At 48.9% G+C, this 20,622-nt stretch overlaps 1 pseudogene; it reads left to right on the top strand.

The window, feature by feature from the left end:
• The first annotated feature begins 19,162 nt into the window (after positions 1–19,162).
• LOC122655141 lies at positions 19,163–19,926 on the top strand (annotated as a pseudogene).
• Positions 19,927–20,622: the final 696 nt, after the last annotated feature.

The raw sequence follows: 20,622 nt of genomic DNA, 5'->3' as shown, positions 1-20,622 counted from the left end.
GGTTGGGAAGGCTCCCCCCACTGCCTGGTGTACCTCTTTGACCTATCACCCCTGGGAGGTGACCTCTTAGGGCTCTACTCCTGTCGAGGGACAGGATCTACCCTACGATGGTGGGATGTTGCACGCTGCCTCAGGTAGTCGCGGAAGAGTTGTTGGTCATGGAGGATCTGTTGCTGCAAGTCATTGATCTGACCCACAGTCGCCGGTGCATTAGGATCAGGTACTAGATCCACAACGGCTTCCATGGCTGCTTCAGGGTTGAGGTTGACTACCTCAACCTGTTGGTTATGTGGGACCTCCCTCTCCTGAGAGACATGGTCAGTGGCTCTGCGACGTGAGCTCTCTGGAAGAGGTGATCCATTCCCCTCCCTCGTAGCATTGTTGGTGGAGGGAGCGGTCTTCTTGCCTCGTGGTGCCATTGAGTAATTAGGAAAACTAGCTAGTAGGTACGATGGCTAGCGTCATTCCCACAGACGGCACCAATCTGTTGCATCAGGAAATCGTTCAGGGGTCCCTCGAGTGTCGTAACCTGCAAAAGGACCAGGGTGACAAAGGAGAACCGGTGTGGTTCCGGCCTAGAACTCTCCGATGCCTAAGTTAGATCTCTCTGAGCAAACAGATGAATGATAGAATTCAAGATGGGTTGATGCGGTAGAATACCTTCCCTTTTATAGTAGAGTATGACGGTGTGGAGAGTCCCAGTTGATGGTAAGTAGTCCCCGTAGTTGATAGAGTCCCTGGGTACCAGGATTCTTCCATGATTGGTTGCCCCTCTATGGGAGGTGGTGTCCCGATAGAGTTGAGGTCTCCGATAGATAGACGTTGATGTGTTGTAGATAGGGTGTCTGGTGTTTGTGTACATCTGAGACTGTACAGGCGGTGGTCTAGAGTCCGAAGTCCTCGTTCACCCATGCCCATAGTCCGCGCCCGAGGGGGTTCACGCCCGAGGGTGATCTGCGTCCGGTGATGCCCGTTCAATCCTTGCCTGGGCTTAGTTCTCCTCTAGTTCTGGCATGGCCCATCTCCTTGGGCTGGGATGCGTGGCGTCTTCTGATTGGTCCGTGTATATTGGGGTTGTTCATAATTTATTATAGTTTGAAAGTTTGAAGCAAACAGGCAACCAGAAAGGGATGAGTGTGGGTTACTCCGAGCTGTGCGGACCTGTTCTGTTATGGACATGGTGAAAGATTGTCTCTAGTAATTACAAATTAATGACATTAGATCTGTTGGAGGGTCCAGCCAGGATCTAAAAACCCAGGATTTGATTCAGATCGATTCCTACCGATTCCTCAAAATCAGAATAATATTTCAGGCATCTAGAATTTTTCAGTACTGGATCAGCTGGAATAGGGAAAATCGGGATCGAACTTAATTGATTTGGTCCGATTCTTAAAATTCTGGGTCTAATCTTTAAACCTTAAGTATTAGGTGGAGAGAGAGAGAGAGAGCTTCTCAACTATCTGAAAACATAAAGGACCAGAGCAAACGGATGTGAGACTTTTTATATAATCCTATAACTGATCTCAACATCTCAACAAGATATATGACCCATTGATGAGGCATAAAACACCCCTCCTATCAGAGGCTGCCACATGGCCGACCTGACCGCGGGCCGAGAACCGATTTGGGCCGAGTAGGAGATGGGCCGACCCCATCTCCAATAAGTCACCTGACAAAGCCAGACACAAGTGAGCTAGCCGGTCGCTGAGGCCGAGCCCATACAGGTCAGCCATAGACTCCTAGTCGAGCTTGCGACCGAGACCAACCTCTCGGGCTGACCTCCCTTGCCGACCTCCTCTGCCGACCCCCTGGGTCGACCTCCAAGGCCGAGCCCTCCTCCACTGAAGCTGCCATAGCACCCCATCGGGGACCTCCGGGCCATGTCAGCGCATCCCGAGAATCACGGGATAAGGATCAAGCCACGATCCCAGCGCAACACGGAATCGCACTCTACATGGACGCTTACCTTAATAAGAGTCCGACCCCGAAAATAGCTCTCCACTCCGCTCTACGCGAGAGAACCTTCTGAAAGAAGGACTCCTACTATACTAGGACTCTCCCAACCGCCTCATCTCCTCCTCACTCTATAAATACCCAGGTATGGAGCACCATTCCCCATCTGACTTTTGACTAGCAGTTACGCTGTTGCATTGGAGACCTGACTTGAGCATCGGAGAGTCCTAGGCCAGAGCCACACCGGCCCTCTTATGCTCATTGCTTGGTTTTTGCAGGCTCATCCGCGGGTGAACCAAGCACTGGAGGTTTTCACACGCAACAGATTGGCGCCGTCTGTGGGAACGACATCAGCAAGCATCGTCGTTTCTACCAATTCCCAAAGCAATAATAATGGTACACACGAGGTCAGGGCAGCATGGCTCGACTTCCCGCACGGAGGAGCCGCAACCCGTTGTGCAGACGAGGAGATCACCGCCCCCCAAAGCCTCTCGGCAGGGGATAAACAGAAGACCCTCTAGGGCAGGGGGTGCGCAGCCCATCACGGGCACCATTCCCCCACCAGAGAGTGGGAATGGGGGAGGTGCGCTAACCACGGCCTCGGCTAGTCGGGTACAGGCTGAGCCAAGCTTGGACGAGATGGGCCTACCAGCACCGCCACCCTTGCCGGAAAGTTTGGACTCTGAAACCCCGGTAAATAATCGACAGGTTATGGATTTGCAGCTGCAGATGCTCCACACCAACGAGATGCTGCGCACCTTCATGAACCAGATGGCCCGAGGCGGGCTGATGGGCCAACCACTGGCCGCGCCCCCTCCAGCTCTGGTACGCCCAGAGAGAGACTTACAACAAAATGGTGGCCGCGTCCTCATACCCGTCTCGTCAGAAGACTCCACCTCCGCGCCCTAGTAAAGGCGCTCGGCGGGATGAACAAGAGCATCGCCAAAGCCCGCGAACAGGGCAGGAAATCGAACCAGCCGGCTCGGTAGCGAGGAGGTTGGTATTTTCTGGACGGCTCAGAGAGGACGAACCGCCGAGGAGAATCCGAGAACAAAGGAAAGAGCCGGTTGAAAGGTGTGTGCCGAGACAAGGAGAAGGATCTCGTCATACCCCCCGGCATCAAAGCTCGCCTCTCCGAGAAGTACAACAGGGGAGCCCCGTGGGTCCAACTTCCAGGAGGAAAAAAGAACAAGGAAGGATGGTGAGGACCGACCTGACCGGAATGGCCGACCACAACGGGACCGACCCTATCGACCCCGGGCCGAGGAGCCGATTGGCCGAGCACCTGAAACCGAGTTGGAGAGGCGGCTATGAGACTTGGTGGAGCAAGTGGAGGGGTTGAAGAAACAAGCGACCCCGGACGCCTACTCTTTGGTTGGGCATCACCCATATCCTCCAGAGATCATGACCGCGCCGCTACCAAACGGGTTCAAACCTCCCCCGTTCGACCGATATGACGGGACGACCGACCCGACGGATCACATCAACTACTTTAATGCGATGATGACCATGTACGGAGGTACCGAGATCGTTTCTTGCCGAGCCTTCCTCGCATCCCTCAAGGGCGCGGCGACCTCATGGTTCTCATGGTTGTCACCGAACTCCATAACAAACTTCGCTCAACTCTGCCGAACCTTTGTCACGCGCTTGGAACACAAGAAGACAATGGTCAACCTCCTCAGCGTGAAGCAAAGGCCCGACGAGTCGATCCGAGCATTCGTCTCCCGCTTCAACAAGGAATCCTTAGACATCAAGGATTTGGATGAGGCCACGGCCCATACGGCTATGAGCAACGGGTTGGCCGACATGGACCTTATCAAGGACTTGGCCCGTAAGCCGACCAAGAACCTGGCCGAGCTCTTAGAAAGGTGCAATTAATTTGCAAATATGGCCGAGGTCCTCCAGGCCCGGAAGGGAAACGAAGGCCCACCCGACAAGAAAAGGCCGACAACGGACGATCGTAGGGAAGACAAAAGGCCCAAGACGGATCGCCGAGCTGACGGGTCGGATCGAGCTCGGAGCCCCGACTACACTCCACTGAATACCTCGCGCAAGGAGATCTTGATGCAAATACAAGATGGAGGGTACATCCACCGACCCCGACCAATGCAAGCGGGGTCATCTCGGAATCCCAACAAATACTGTCAGTTCCACAAGGACACCGATCACGACACCAAGGATTGCTATCAGCTGAAAAGAGAAATCGAAGAGCTGATAAAAGCGGGCCACTTGAAGCGATATGTCAAAGGAGGCCGAGAAGATCGTGGAGGTCGGCGGCCTGAAGACCGAGATCAAAGAAGAGCCGAGCCTAGGGCCGAAAACAGGCGAGTTGAACGAGACAATGATAAAGTCCGAGCCGAGAAGAAAGAGGACGGATCCGGGCCGAGCAGTGACAAGGGAGCTCCCATATACACTATCCTCGGAGGGCCCGGGCAAGAGACTACTCGAAAGGCTAAGGCAAACACGCGGTTCATCGGAGTGACCGAGATGCCCGCCAAGAAACTCAAGCCAGCGGCGACGATCTCCTTCACCGAAGCCGACCTCGAAGGTATAAGTTTACCTCATGATGATGCTTTAGTGGTGCAGGTAGAAATTGCGAATGCACTACCACCGTATTGGTTGATACCGGCGCATCCGTGGACCTTATGTCACTAGAGGCGTATCGATAATTTGGCTTCGGCGACGAAGCACTCAAGCCAGAAGGCACCTCACTTCACGGGTTCTCGGGAGCTGCCGCGACCATCAAAGGCTCAATCAACCTGCTGGTCACGATGGTACAAGCTCCATGCCAGGCTACGATTCAAGTCAAATTCATGGTGGTACGGTCGGTAGTGGCTTTCAACGCCATACTCGGCCGTCCTTCATTGACCACCCTCCAAGCCATCATCTCCCCGACACACTTGAAGATGAAGTTCCCCACCGAGAACGGTATCGGTGAGGTCCGAGGAGACCAGAAGAAGGCACGGGAGTGCTACGCTACTTTCGTCAAGCAAAACAAGGGTAATGTTCGAGGAATGGCAATGTGCGTCGAGCATCTCCCTGAGGATCAGCGGGATGAGCTTATCGAGAGGAGAGGACGACCCGTGGAAGACCTGACCCCATTTCATCTCAGCGAAGATGACCCAACAAAGGTGGTCCAGCTCGGATCATTATTAAATGAAAATCAAAGGAATCAGCTCGGAGTTTTCTTGAAGGCAAACGCCGATGTCTTTGCCTGGTCAGCTGCCGACATGACTGGCATACCCAGGCATATAGCTGAGCACCGGCTCCACGTAGATCCAGGTCAAAAACCAATCCGACAGAAGAGAAGGAACTACGCACTTGATCGACAAACCGCGATCAAAGAAGAGGTGGAGAAGCTTCGCCGATCAGGGTTCATCCGAGAAGAAAAATTCCCGACCTGGTTGGCTAACGTCGTCATGGTCCCCAAACCGAACGGAAAGTGGACAATGTGTGTCGACTACACTGATCTCAATAAGGCTTGTCCAAAAGATGAGTACCCACTACCTCGGATTGACCTCCTAATCGACGCCACGGCAGGTCATGAGATGCTGAGTTTCATGGACACGTACTCCAGCTACAACCAAATCATGATGCAAGAGGAGCACGAGTCATACACGGCATTCCGAACTGACCAAGAAAATTTCTGCTACAAGGTCATGCCGTTCGGATTGAAGAAAGCCGGAGCGACATACCAGCGCCTCGTGAACTATATATTTCGCGGGCAGATTGGAAGGAACATGGAAGTCTACGTGGATGACATGTTGGTGAAAAGTTTGAAGGCCGAAAACCACTTGGCCGACCTGGAAGAAGCCTTTGGCGTATTGAGGAAGAACCAAATGAAGTTGAACCCCGCCAAATGTGCATTCGGCGTGACCTCAGGAAAGTTCCTCGGCTTCATGGTCTCTGTCAGAGGCATCGAAGCCAATCCGAAAAAAATCAGAGCCATCCAAGAGATGAGTCCTCCAAGGACGATCCGAGAAGTACAGAGGCTAAACGGGCGTGTGGCGGCGTTGGCGCGATTCATGTCGAGATCGGGCGACAAGTGTCTATCGTTCTTTAAGGCCCTTAAGAATATCCGGAACCCAAAGGACTTTATCTGGTCGGACGAATGCCAGGAAGCTTTTGAAGAGCTGAAGAAATATTTGGAGAACCCGCCTCTCCTCAGCGGACCCGAACCAAAAGAGAAGCTTCAAGTCTACTTAGCCGCTACTCCTGTAGCGGTCAGTGCGGTGTTGATCAGAGAAGAGAGTCGGACTCAAAGGTCGATATACTACATCAGCCACATTCTTGTCGATGCCGAGACAAGGTACTCCGGGTTCGAGAAAGTAGCATTCGCTCTTGTTACGGCTACAAGGAAACTAAGGCCGTACTTCCAAGCTCATCCGATCGCGGTACTGATCGACCAGCCACTCAAGAAGATATTGCACAAATCCGACGTTTTGGGACGGCTGATTACCTGGGCGGTTGAGCTAAGTGAATACGATATAAGCTATCATCTGAGGACGGCGATAAGAGGACAAGCCCTTGCCGACTTCATCGCCGAATGCACAGGACCCGACCTTGAGGTCAGGGAGGAAAAGACAGTAGAAGAGGTCGGGGCTACGGCCGACCCGACATGGACCATGAATGTCGACGGCTCAAGAAACTCCAGAGGAAAGACGAACCAACTCGTGGTCAACCAGGTCAACGGAGACTATGAAGCGAAAGACGAAAGGATGATAGCTTACCTGAGCCGAGCTTGAGATCTGATTTCCGAACTTGAGCACTTTGAGATGACTTGAATACCGAGAAAAGAAAATGCCGCGGCTGACTCCCTGTCCAGGTTGGCCAAGGCTGACCTCCAATATCTGAGCCGGTCAGTATACATAGAAATCTTGGAGAAGCCCTCCTTACAAGAAGAAAACGTAAAGCACATTGAAGAGGACGGACCGACCTGGTTGGACCCCATTGTCAACTACTTGGAGAATAACCTGCTCCCGGAGAACCGAGACGAAGCAAGAAAGGTCAAGATCCGAGCTGCCAAGTACGCCATGATCGACGGAGTGCTCTACAAAAGAGCAATCTCGGCCCCTCTTCTCCGATGCCTTGGACCAAAGGGGGCCGAGTATGCATTGGCAGAGGTGCATGAGGGAATATGCGGGAGTCACATGGGTAGCTGAGCTCTTGCATACAACATACTTCGGCAAGGATTCTATTGGCCAAGAATGCAAGAAGAGGCCATGAGGTATGTGAAGATGTGCGAGAAGTGTCAACTGTTCGCACCAATCCCAAGCCGACCAACAACAAAGTTGACTTCAATGCTGAGCCCAATCCCATTCGCTATGTGGGGAATGAACATTCTCGGAGATTTCACCCCGGCATCGGGGAACAGAAAGTATGTGGTAGTCGTGATCGATTACTTCACCAAGTGGGTCGAGGCCGAGCCCCTTGCCACCATCACCGAGAAAAACATGGAGAAATTCTTCCGAGACAAGGTCATTTATCGGTTCGGACTACCGAAAGTGCTCATCACTGATAATGGCACCCAATTCAACAACCCGGCCTTTCGAGAGTTCTGCGAACACTTCTACATTGACTTCCGACCAGTCTCAGTAGCTCATCCGCAAGCAAATGGACAAGTAGAAGTGTCCAACCGAACATTACTCGCCGGCATTAAGAGAAGGCTAGATGAGGCCAAGGGGAGATGGGTGGAAGAACTCCCAAGTGTCCTATGGGCATATCGAACGACAGTAAGAACTCTAACCGGGGAGAGTCCTTTTCGCCTCGCTTATGGGACCGAAGCCCTCGCCCCGGTTGAAATTATGGCCTCGTCGTACCGAGTGCTCAACTTCGATGAGAAGACCTATCAAGATGGACTGAGAGCCAACCTTGACTTCCTCGATGAAGTTCGAGAAAATGCCCTACTCCGGAACGCGGCATACCAACAGAGGACGGCAAAGTACTATGACTCAAGAGTAAAAGAGCGGCACTTCCGTCAAGGGGACCTTGTTCTCAGAAAGCTTAGTGCATCCCAGCTGAGGCAGCAAGGAAAGTTAGCACCAAATTGGGAAGGCCCATACATAGTCTCCAAGCACATATCGCTTGCAGACTCTGGGGGGCAAGAAGGTACCGAGACCTTGGAACTCGAAAAATTTGAAGAAGTTTTTTCAATAACTGAGAATGCTTGTATTCGGCTTCAGCTCCGACATTTGATTCAATAAAGTCTTTCTCCACCACTTAACGTATTTACAAGCCCCTAAATCAAAGTCGTAAGACCGGTCCTCATAGACCTGGCTGACCTCAAAGACCGACCCTCATAGGTCGGCAGCCAAGTCGTAAGACCAGTCCTCATAGACCTGGCCGACCTCAAAGACCGACCCTCATAGGTCGGCAGCCAAGTCGTAAGACCGGTTCTCATAGACCCGGCCGACTTCTCAAGAGCAAACATCCCCCTTTTTGGCCGAGCCTAACAAAGTTCAAAACTAAGCTAAGGCATTAAGCTCGGCCAGGAAGGATGCTCGGCCACGCATCCGTTTATATGATAGCCTGTCCAATCGGACCAAAGGGAATGTCGAATTAACCAACTAAGGCGAGGATCACATTGACCTCGGGCATGGCATGGCCGAGCCGTCGACCACGTGAGGGATGGGCAAAAAAGAGACAAGTTCCTAAGCTCGGCTAGAAAAATGACACGGCAGTTCAGCCACAAATAGAACAGAGTACACAAGGAAAAGAAGTTGAAGAGCGCCGAGCTAAAACACTTAGACAGATTCTGGCAAAAATAAATTTTTTCATTTATTATAAGCCGACTGATCGGCACGGTTACAAAAGGGCAGTCCGGCCCCCACAAAAAAAAAATAAAAAAATTTTACATCTCGGTCTCCTCGGGGTTGGACTTGGAGGCGACCTCGGAAGTGTCCACGGCAGTAGGCTCGGAAGGAGGGTCTTGTGGTCCAGCTTCTAGAGGGAAGACGTCGGCCGGAGTAGGTTCCTCAAGGGGCAGAGCCTGGGTGACCTCGGCTCCCTCCTCATCTCCCAACTCCTCGGCAAAGGTAGTCGCACCATCATCAAAACGGGAGAGGTTGAGATCCGGGTACGCCGCCTTGATCTCGGCCAAAAGCTCAGCTCGGCCTGCCTCGAAACCTTCGGCGTATGGAGGCCTCCTGATCTCATGGCAGACATCAGCGTACTCCTCCGATTGAAGATAGTCGCTGACCGCCTCGTTCCGAGCCGTAGCCAGATCTTCCTTGGCCTTCTCCCTCACCTCGGTAAGCTGAGCTTGTAGAGCTCGGACCTTTTCTCTCTGCCTGACCACCTCGGCCTGAGAGCTCTCCACCTCGGCCTCGGCGGCAGTGAGCTTCTCTTGGGTCTCTCGATGCCTCTGAACGGCATCCTGGGCATCCTGGTAGGCCTTCTTGCACTGGACGCCCAAGGAATGGTTCTCGGTCAGGAGCCGCTCAAAGCGGAGCATGGTCTCCACTGCCTTGGCGAAGCCCTACAAAAAAGCACGAGAACAAAAATCAAGACAGACTACACAGATCATATCTAATCACAAGAGCCGACAAGGAAACTTACCATGTTGAAATCCTGGAACAGAGTAGAGAGAAGCTCGGGGTCAGACAGCGCCTCAAGCTTCTCCTTGTCGGTTGGAAGCTGACCTGCATCCAACCATTCTTTGGCGTGTGCGGCCGACACCAAAGCCGAGTCCCTTGGAAGAGGCGCCAGGTCGGCCTTACAGGAACGTTGTTGGCCGAGGCCCTCCCCAAGACGTATCGGGAAATGTTGGTGGGTGAAGCCACGGGCGGAAGACCACCACTCGTCAGATTGACCGAGAGCTTCTGACGCTTGATGTCTCTCGGCGGGCTCCTCTCGCCTTTTCGGCCTTTCCCCTTCCTTAGAGACCCGGCTGGGCCCGTATTCTTCTCGGCCTCAAGGCCGACCACAGCGTCCGATGGTCCCGACATCATGGCCTTGCCCTTGGGGCCCTTGGAAGACTCGCCTCGGGACTTCTTCTCGACATTCTTCTTCCTTCGATCTGCCAGGGTCTCGGCCCTTAGCCGAGCTGTATCCATTGGGGGAATATGGCCAACCACTGCAAGAGAAACCGAGAACATAAAAAATAAGTAGAAACAAAAAAGAAGACTAAGTAAAAGGGGTCAGCTCGGACCACCGAGACGGGCTCGGCTCGGGCTCCTACCAGGGGTCATATGCCACCTCTGAAGAAACCCCTCGTCCTGAAGCTGGAGGACATCGAAGGGCGGACGCTGGAGGATCAGGTCAACCGAGGTCATCTCGTTCTCGGTCAGGGGTAGTATCCTATTGACGTAGTTCAAGTTCATCTCCTTCCACTCGGTTCTGAGAGGGCTGTTGGGAATGGAAGCGAAGAAAAAACGAGGCTTCCAATACTTATTGAAGGTCGGTGTGCCGACCAAAAATTTGTGGCTGCCCAGAGCCGCACTCTTCCCCGATCGGTGGTAGAAATAGTACCACCCCTTCTCGAGAGACTTCTTCAAGAAGAAGAGCTGAGAGAAAAGCGCCACGCTCGTACCTCGGCCCATCTCGCAGAATAAGGCGCAGAAGCCATACACGGCCAGCCAAGAGTTTGGCACTAGCTGACCAGGAGACAGGTGGAAGTGGTCCAAGATCTGGTCCACCAGGCCAAGAACGGGAGCCTGAACGCATACTTGAAGGGCGTCTCGTACAAAGCCACCTCGCCGGGCCTGATGAAGCAGGCCATCTCCCCGGGGTTAGAAACTCGGAGCTGAATGTCCTCGGGGATGGCATAAGTCGTCCTCAGATAGTCGAGGTCGGCCTCCGTGATTGTGCTCGGAACGGTGCCGACACTACCTTCCTCGGGCTCAGGGGCGTCAGCAGACGAGCTGACCTAGCCAACCCCCACCTAGGACGAATCTCCCTCACTTGATTCCTCATCGGATGAGGACGACCCAGAGTTCTCCGCTCGGTCTGCGGCAATGGGATGGGCCGCGTGGTCAAGCTCCAAGAGTAACGGAGGCTCGACCACCTCGGCCTGACGAAGCTCCACTACATCGGGCTCATCCGAGGTCGAGCCCAAAAGGTCTATGGTGGGAGAACGAGCAGGGAGCTCTCGGCTCGGACTCGCGCCCTCTGCCGCCCTGGCGAACAGTTCGCCCATGGGACTACTACCAACTGACATACTGGGCGAAGAAGACTTACTGGTTGAAGAAGAGTTGAGCGCAAACGAAGCAAAGGCTGAGCTGATCACGAACAGGTAAACACCGAGCGCTACCGAGCTGAAGAATCCAAGCTTGCCGAGAAGTCAATAACTTAGAGCAGTGAGGAATGAATAGTTATGAGTTGCCTATTTATAATCCTTGGGTTATAATGATCCGACGGCCGCTCAGAGCTCAGCTTGGTTCAACGGCCCAGTTCAAAGGACGTTTCGAGTTCCCGAGCCTGCCATAATGACTCTGCTGATGTGGCACTGACACCCAACCGTCAGAACGTGTAACGTCAAATCCACGGCAAAAAATAAGCTCGGCTCGACCCCAAAAATCTTCCAGACAAGCAGACCAGGAAATTTCACTCATCAGTGCCGAGCCGACTCCTGATGAGTGGGGGGGCCTGTGATGAGGCATAAAACACCCCTCCTATCAGAGGCTGCCACATGGCCGACCCGACCGTGGGCCGAGAATCGATTTGGGCCGAGTAGGAGATGGGCCGACCCCATCTCCGATAAGTTACCTGACAAAGCCAGACTCGAGTGAGCTAGCCAGTCGCTGAGGCCGAGCCCATACTGGTCAGCCATAGACTCCTAGCCGAGCTTGCGGCCGAGACCAACCTCTCGGGCCGACCTCCCTTGCCGACCTCCTCTGCCAACCCCCTGGGCCGACCTCCGAGGCCGAGCCCTCCTCCACTGAAGTTGCCATAGCACCCCACCGGGGACCTCCGGGCCACGTCAGCGCATCCCGAGAATCACGGGATAAGGATCGAGCCACGATCCCAGCGCAACACGGAATCGCACTCTACATGGACTCTTACCTTAATAAGAGTCCGACCCCGAAAATAGCTCTCCACTCCGCTCTACGCGAGAGAACCTTCCGAAAGAAGGACTCCTACCATACTAGGACTCTCCCAACCGCCTCATCTCCTCCTCACTCTATAAATACCCAGGTATGGAGCACCATTCCCCATCTGACTTTTGACTAGCAGTTACGCTGTTGCATTGGAGACCTGACTTGAGCATCGAAGAGTCCTAGGCCGGAGCCACACCGGCCCTCTTGTGCTCATTGCTTGGTTTTTGCAGGCTCATCCACGGGCGAACCAAGAACCGGAGGTTTTCACACGCAACACCCATCAAACAAAAAATAACAATTAACTTACTTTTTTAACTTGCACTTGTGTGAGTGTGTCCCTCTTTTCTCTATGTGCATGAAAGCAATACAAAATTGTACGAGGATATTTTATCAAAGAAAAAATGTATAAGGGTAAAAAACAGAAAAATATTTTAATAAATCAATTTAAACACTTATGGGATTTTCAACACCGGTTACCAAGGATTTAGGTATCGGTATTGCATCATGTTGCGGTGAAATCCGAGTTGATGTCTTCTTGGAGAAGCTAATTTGCACAAGAAGACAACACTAAACATAGGAGTGCCGGCTTGAACCGGTTAGAATACCCTTTTACCTGGGGTAGGCGTTGCTATTTATAGAGTTGAAATGGTAGATCGGTATATGATCTTTCAGATTGGAGATGATTAGTATCGTCCCATATAGTGGTAGGTGTCGCCTCTAGGACATAACACTTGTTGACCCGAGAGTCACATGGATGGTGTGACCATAACTGTTGTTATACTCTGGTTAGGTTAACTTTTTCGTGTAGAACTTTTTGCTTGTTGCTCATTAAGCTTTAGGATTTATCCGACGTGTATGCTGACCGCGAACAACTCAAAGTTGTATGTTGACTGGGAGACGAGTGAATTAGGCCGATTCTGACCTCGGTCTCCTAGTTGACTCGGTAATCGGATACAAAACACTTTATTTGGGTTTATCCGACCCAGCTATCAGTCATGGTGCAATTTGGCTCGTTCAGGGCTCATATGGTTCAGCTCGAGAATCGGAATCGGTTCGGCCATCCTTTTGTCCTGCAACGTGTCACTCAGTGATTGGCTAGTGATAATATGGTTCATGATCACATCAACATGGATTGGGTGTATCAGCTGATTTGTAGTGGCCTGATATTGGCCAATAGTAATACTACCTAGCTGATTTGTAGTGGTGTTGTATTGGTATTGACAATGAGTGATCGGGCAACGATACTGATACCTAGGGGTGTCAACCAGTCAGTGCGGTCCAATTTCAATAAGGTTGAACCGATTTCGGGGTAGTAACAGATCAAACCGAAACTAAACAGTTGAGCTGAAGTTCTATTTCAATTTTGGCAATGGCTCGATTTGGTCTCCCCCACCACACCCCCCCCCCCCAATTAAAACCCTTGCCGAAGTCCGGGGTTCAAATTGATCCTTGTTCAACGGATCAGTTTTGGGATTGGTGTGTAGTTTGTGTGATTACACTTTCATAAAAAAAAAACAAGAGGGATCAGTTTCGATTAGTCCACTGGTTTGGGTAGAAAGTTGACACCCTTACTGGCTATACCTTAAGCCTTACCCGTCACTTATGAGCTTCTTTTAATTGAGTACTTTCAATTTCACAATTACTTTTTAGATAATATTAGTGATTTAATATAGGAAGAAGAATGCTGTCTGGGCGTGTGCCATGCGCTGCCCTTGCGCCCAAACACAATGGTGTATCAAATGACCTTGTGCTCCCATGAAAAGACAAAATTTATCGAAAACACTGCAATCATTTAGCAAATCTTTGTGTCTAGATGTCACAGAGGCAGTACATCGTAAACGCTCAAGTGGTGTTCTCTTTGCCTTTAATATTAAATAGAAAATGAAAGACTCTCAAGTCTCAAGTAGGGATGTAAATGGATCGGATTCGGCTCGGATAGCACGTGCTATATCCGCATCCACATCCGATTAGCTTTCGGATAGATTTGGATAGTGTTAAACGAATACAGACATGGATACGGATCGAATTTTTTATCTGTTTACATGTAAATATAGCTTTTTGGATAGTTATAGTCTATTCGTATCCGTATCCGTTTAGCTTTCGAACGGATTCGGATAGTATTAAACGGATACGGATACGGAAACGGATTTTGACTATTCATGTACCCCTACGGATAGTATTAAACGGATACGGATACGAAAACGGATTTTGGCTATTCATGTACCCCTAGTCTCAACTCTCAACTCTCAACTCTCAACTCTCAGCTTTCAACCATATCGTGCCAACAAAAAACAAAAAAAACAAAGTCTCAACCATGTGGCGAAGTAGAAACGAGTTAACGAGGTCGTCCCCTCGTCGGCTGTCCTGATAAAGGTTATCTACTAGAAAGACAAAAATATTGTTATACTTTTTGCTTTTTGGATTCCAAAATACTACACCCACGAATGCATGAAATTTATGTAGGTTTTGGCCACAATCGTGCGTCTAAAGGAATGTTGTGTCAGTATGACTTGTGTGTGTGCTAATGCCACCTTCCATGTTGTCAATAATTTTGTTTCTCCTTATTTAAAGTAGTGTTTTAGGTCTGATTTTATCCTAAACCCATCCCTACCCTCTTAATAAACAAAACACACACTCTCTCTCTTTTTCCTAAAATGAAATGACCTTACTACCCTCCTCCATAATAAATCATTCCATCGCATCTCCATTGGTACACTATTCTATGTCGCTTGCTCATAAAACTTTTTTTTTTAGAGCGTAACACCTGCACCAGACAGAGGGGGGGCAAAATGCCTATCCCGCTGTCATGAAAGGTGAAAATATTATCCCTATTGATGCCTTTGCGTACACTCCGATTGGCCCTCGCGTGCGCATAGGGGCCACACTCCCCACAAGAAACACTTCCCCTTATTTTTATTTGAGTAATTATACATATAACAATGGAAGGTGATGTTTTCGAAAATCACATGATAAGTCTGAGTCATCTATTTTCATTTTGGGAAAATTATACTGTCACCCCCTGAGGTTTGTCTTAAATACAGAACGACCCCCTGTGTTTTGAAAATATACATCCAGCACCCCTAAGTTTCCACTCCGTTAGTTCACTGTTAAAATGTTGGTTAAGTTTTCCCTCAAATGACTAATATACCCATTTTCAGGGTGTGAACTTACCATTTTGCCCAGGGCATCCCTAATACCTTAATGAAGGTGTTTTTCCATATTTACCCCATTTCTTTGAAACACTAAATATTTTTTTCCCAATTTTACACTAAAAATAAACTTAATGGGACCCACCTATCACCGTCCCTTCTCCTCCTCCTTCTTCTTCTTCTCCTTCTTCTTCCTCCTCTGGAACAGCGCTCTCTTTTTCTGCTCGTTGCCCTTTCTCTATCTTTACTGGAACTTCAACAACTCACACTCGCTGCCCTCCATCGTCGTGTTCTCTCGCCGGACCCATCTCTCGAATAACTCTCGCAAAACCAATCTCTCATCCCTCTTTCCACTCTCTGTTCTCTTCAATCCCCAAACAGAGACAATCAAAACAATTTGTTTAGATCTTTGAGATGGTATTGTTGATGGAGCATGGCTTTGACAGAATCGATCAAGGCAATATTAGAACCAGTGATGACGACATCGTCCACGTAGAGGAGGACAAACACAGAATCTGTACCCTTTTGGAGATGAAAAAGAGAATGATCGGCCTCAGAATGAGTAAAGCCATAATTACATAAGGATGTAGAGAACTTGGCATACCATTGGCGGGAGGCCTGTTTGAGTCCATAAAGGGACTTGTGAAGGCGACAAACAAGGGTCTCCCCCTTACGCCAATACCCAGGGGGGGTCATGTAGACCTCTTTGTCAAGGTCGCCCTGAAGGAATGCATTATGGACATCCATTTGATATAGAGGCCAATTCCGAATGGTGGCAACAGCAAGAAGAACCCTGACAGTAACCATTTTCGCAACTGGAGCAAAGGTCTCATGAAAATCTACTCCTTCAACTTGAGTGTAGCCTTTGGCGACCAAACGAGCTTTGTAACACTCGATGGAACCATCCGAATTACACTTAATTTTATAGACCCATTTGGAACCGATGGGTTTCTTCCCTGGTGGAAGAGGAACTAAGGACCAAGTCTTATTGAGAGTCAATACCTGTATTTCAGCTTGCATAGCATCCTTCCTTACTTTGTGTTTCATTGCTTCAGTGAAAGTGGAGGGTTCTGTGGAACTGGACAAAGCGGTGAGAAATGCCAAGTGTGCAGGACGAATATGAGTATAAGATAAAAAGTTGGATAAGGGATGGGCAGTACTTGAACCAACGGAAGTGGACGATTCATGAGATGAGACAAGCGTGCATTGGTAGTCGTTTAAGTACCTGGGCTGTTGGCGGGTTCTCTGGGGGCGTACAGATGGGGGGGAAGGTGGTGGTGTCGAAGGAGGTGGTGGTGGTGAAGACGAAGGCTCCACGAGGTCAGGAATGTCCGAATCTGGAATGGGTAAGGGAAGAACGGGGGAATTGTCTAAAATGGGGTTGGGAAGGAAGGAGTATGGAAATATGTGCTCATGAAAAACTAAGTCACGCGTGACATATATGCTTTTTGTGGTAAGATCAAAAACACGAAACCCTTTCTGACCATGAGGGTATCCGATAAAAATCCCTGGAGATGCACGTTTATCAAATTTATGCTAGATGGATGTCTGCCGACCAAAAACCAAACAACCAAAAACCTGCAAATGAGTAAGTGTTGGTGGTTTGCCATAGAGCAGTTCAAAAGGTGTTTTCCCATTGAGCACCGGGGTGGGTAAACGGTTGATTAAATAAGCTGCCGTTAAAATGCAATCCCCCCAAAATTCTAGCAGCTAGTTGGATTGAAACCATAATGCACGCGCCACATTTAAGAGGTGGCGATGTTTTCGCTCTACAACCCCATTTTATTGAGGGGTAGAGACACAACTGGATTGGTGGAGAACCCCCAATAAATTGAGGTGGGAAGTGACAGATGTATTAAAAAATTCTTTCCCGTTGTCAGAGCGAAGGCAGCGAATGGTAGTTTGAAACTGTGTATGAACCATGGCAAAGAAATGAATAATAAGAGAATTAACATCAGCCTTTGAGTGCATTAAATAAACCCATGTACAGCGGGAATAATCATCAACATTGGTTAGAAAAAAACGTGCACCAGAAAGGGATTTAACTCGGAATGGTCCCCAAACATCCAAATGTAATAGCTCAAAACAAAACGTATTGGTTATTGAACTAGAAGGAAATGGCAAGCGTGTCTGTTTTGCAAGTGGCCAGACAGTACAAGTACAATTATTGGGAAAAGAAATACTAGAGTCCATACGATTAATTTTTGCGGCAGAGGCAGAACCGGGGTGGCCCAGCAGCCAATGCCAAAGATCAAAGTGCGTTCCTGTAGAGGTGACAGATGCAAATGGAGAAGAAAGAACATGTGCCAGAAAATAAAGACCACCACGCCGCTTACCCGTCGCTAAAATCGTCCTCGAATATGGGTCCCGGATGACACAAGATGTAGAAGAAAAAAGAATTAAAGAGTTGGAAGCGGTTGTGAGTTTATTCACAGAGATCAGATTATATTTAATAGCAGGTACGTAAAGCACATCTTGAAAGAGTAAATCAGGAAATAATAAAATATTACCAATATGTGTTACAGGGACCTGTGATCCATCCAGTAAAGTAACTGGTTTGGCTGCTGCAGTAGCGATAATGGAAGAAAATAGAGAAAGGTCTGAAGCAATATGATCGGTTGCTCCCGAATCGAAAATCCAGGCAGCAACCGAATTGGATTTAAGGGAATTACCTACGAAGTTAACCAATGGGTGGTTGCCGATAGGAAGCAAAATCAGCAATTGCTGTTCTTGAGATGCCATTAAACTGGGAACTGAATCAGATGATGAACCAGAATCATGAACAGCAGCAAAAGCACGGGTTCCTGTAGCACGCGGCTGGTTGGGGCGTGGTGCTGTTGAGCCACCCTTGGTGGTGCGAGGCGTCCACCCCTCGGGGTAGCCATGTTTCTTGAAGCAACGCGACTCGGAATGGCCGTCCTTGTCGTAGTAGGTACAATGATAACTGGGCTTGGAACCAGCAGGCCGTGAGTGAGCCGCGGGTGGGCGAGAAATAGCAGCCATCGCTTCTTGCTCAGGTGGACTGGGGCGAGCATCATGGATAGTGCGCTGTCGTTCTTCTTGGAGAAGCAGCGAGTATGCCTTGTTAATAGAAGGCAGTGGTTCCATTAATAGAAGTTGGCTGCGAACAGCCGCATAAGAGTCGTTTAATCCTTGAAGAAAATCAAGTAAATAATCTGTTGCAATAAAATCATGAAGAGTCTTCATCGCCCCGCATGAACAATTAGGAAGGGACCGATATGAAGATAGTTCATCACGTAAAGCCTGGACCTGCGTAAAATAAGCAGAGATGGAGGCATTGGCTTGGACGTGCGTAGAGAGGGTACGGCGAATTTCAAAAAATGCGTGGAGCATTTTTGGGAGAAAACCGTTCGCGAAAATCTGTCCATATTGCATGTGCCAAATCAAGCCATAGAATACTATGAGCAATAGTGGGAATGATGGAATGCATGAGCCAAGACCACACCATACTATTTCAGCGAACCCAATGAGCGAAGTCTGACGAGTCAGAAGTCGGAGTCGGGAGAGATCCATCATTAAAACAGATTTTATTCTTGGCTTCAAGAGCCATTAAAATAGAGCGGTGCCATGTCGGATAGTTATCACCATCCAAGAGAGGAGTGATCAAAGGGTAACCCGGCTGATCATTAGAATGAAGGAAATACGCAGAGGAGACGGGAAGAGTGGCCGGAGCTGTGGTGGCTGTAGCCATGGGAGCAGTAGGATCGAGACACATGGTAGGGAGAAGAAGAAAAAGAAAAGAAAATTAGGTAGGCACAGAATCGGCTCCTGCTTTGATACCATATTAAACTGTGAATATCTTCTCTTGATTATAATCTTGTCCTCAAGGGACCTTATATACAGAACTAATTACGTAATGGGGTGTATCTAAATATGGAACATACAATCAATGGGATACATACAATCAAAGGGATACAATCAAGGATACAATTAAGGGAAATACAACAGCTATGGATAAGGTTGACACCACGGCATGAAGAATCATGCTAACACAATTCCATAGCCATAAATCCTTCACTGTAGTTATGAGCTATGAAGCCGGAATTGGAGTAATGGGTACAAAGCTCGGAATGATGACCTACTTCGAGCCTGAGGGAACTGCTGTTCCAGTGACAGTAATCGGTTTCAGAGAAGGAAACATCGCGACTCAATTGAAACGGAGTCCACTGATGGCTACAATGCAGTCCAAGTAGGGTATCAACACGTCAAGAGACAAGAAGCTCACGAAACCTGAAATGGGTCACCTCAACAAGGTGGGAGCCATTCCCATGAGACATCTCCAGGAGTTTCGCCTTGTCTCTGTCGAGGGCTTGGAGCCCAATCAGAGACTCATCGTTGATGAAATTTTCAATGAAGGTGATCTTGTTGATATCTCCGGAAAATCAATCGGCAAGGGCTTCCAAGGTCTGGACTTTTTCAAATTTATCGCCTCTTTAATGTTTCACAAAAAGGACCCATGATCCATTTTTCTCCATTTTGTTGCAGGTGGGATCAAAAGGCATAATTTTCGGCGAGGTCCGATGACTCACGGTTCAAAGAGTCACAGAGCATTGGGTTCCATTGGAGCTGGAACAACGCCTGGACATGTTTATAAAGGGAAGAAGATGCCTGGAAGGATGGGAGGAGCGAAGACGAAGATCAGGAAGCTTAAGATTATGAAGATTGATAATGAACTGAGGATGAGGAGGAGGAGGAGGAGAAGGGACCGTGATGGGGTGGGTCCCATTAAGTTTATTTTAAGTGTAAAATTGGAAAACAAAAATTAGTGTTTCAAACAAATGGGAGTAAATATGAAAAAACACTTTTATTAAAGTATTAGGGATGCTCTATGGGCAAAATGGTAAGTTCACACCCTGAAAGGGGTATATTAGTCATTTGAGGGAAAACCTAACCAACATTTTAACAGTTAACTAACGGAGTGGAAACTCAGGGAGTGCGACTGTATAATTTAGAAACACAGGGGGTCGCGCTGTATTTAATATAAACCTCAGGGGGTGGCAGTGTAATTTCCCCTTTCATTTTTTTTATTTGTATAAGAAAATATATTCAACTAGAGAAACGAAATATATACAGTATTCTTAGATTGAGCATGCCTAGCTAGATTAAGGGCTATTGCCATGCAAAAAGAATCTCCTTTACTGTCGAAGGAGATATTTTGAGCTATGGTATTTATATATAACAAGTCCTGTAGAAGATGCCAAGGCCAAGGTGAATTAGTTGGGGATGGAAGAAAATCGATGATCTGTTGATTAAAACACCACACTTCTTTTATCTTCAACCCCATACTGGATGCATGGTCAAGGCCTGTTCGGATACTAACCAGCTCTGGTTCCATATAATTGGAAGAGATAATATACCCTGTAGCAAATAATATAAACCTGTCATCTAGCAAAAAAATATAAGACCATCCCGCCAAATTTATTCTAGGTATCTGGTATCCTGCACAAATTAAAATAGGAAAT

Source organism: Telopea speciosissima, chromosome 3, assembly GCF_018873765.1.
Source record: "Telopea speciosissima isolate NSW1024214 ecotype Mountain lineage chromosome 3, Tspe_v1, whole genome shotgun sequence".
Classification (NCBI taxonomy): domain Eukaryota; kingdom Viridiplantae; phylum Streptophyta; class Magnoliopsida; order Proteales; family Proteaceae; genus Telopea; species Telopea speciosissima.
This window is presented reverse-complemented; position numbering and strand designations above follow the sequence as displayed.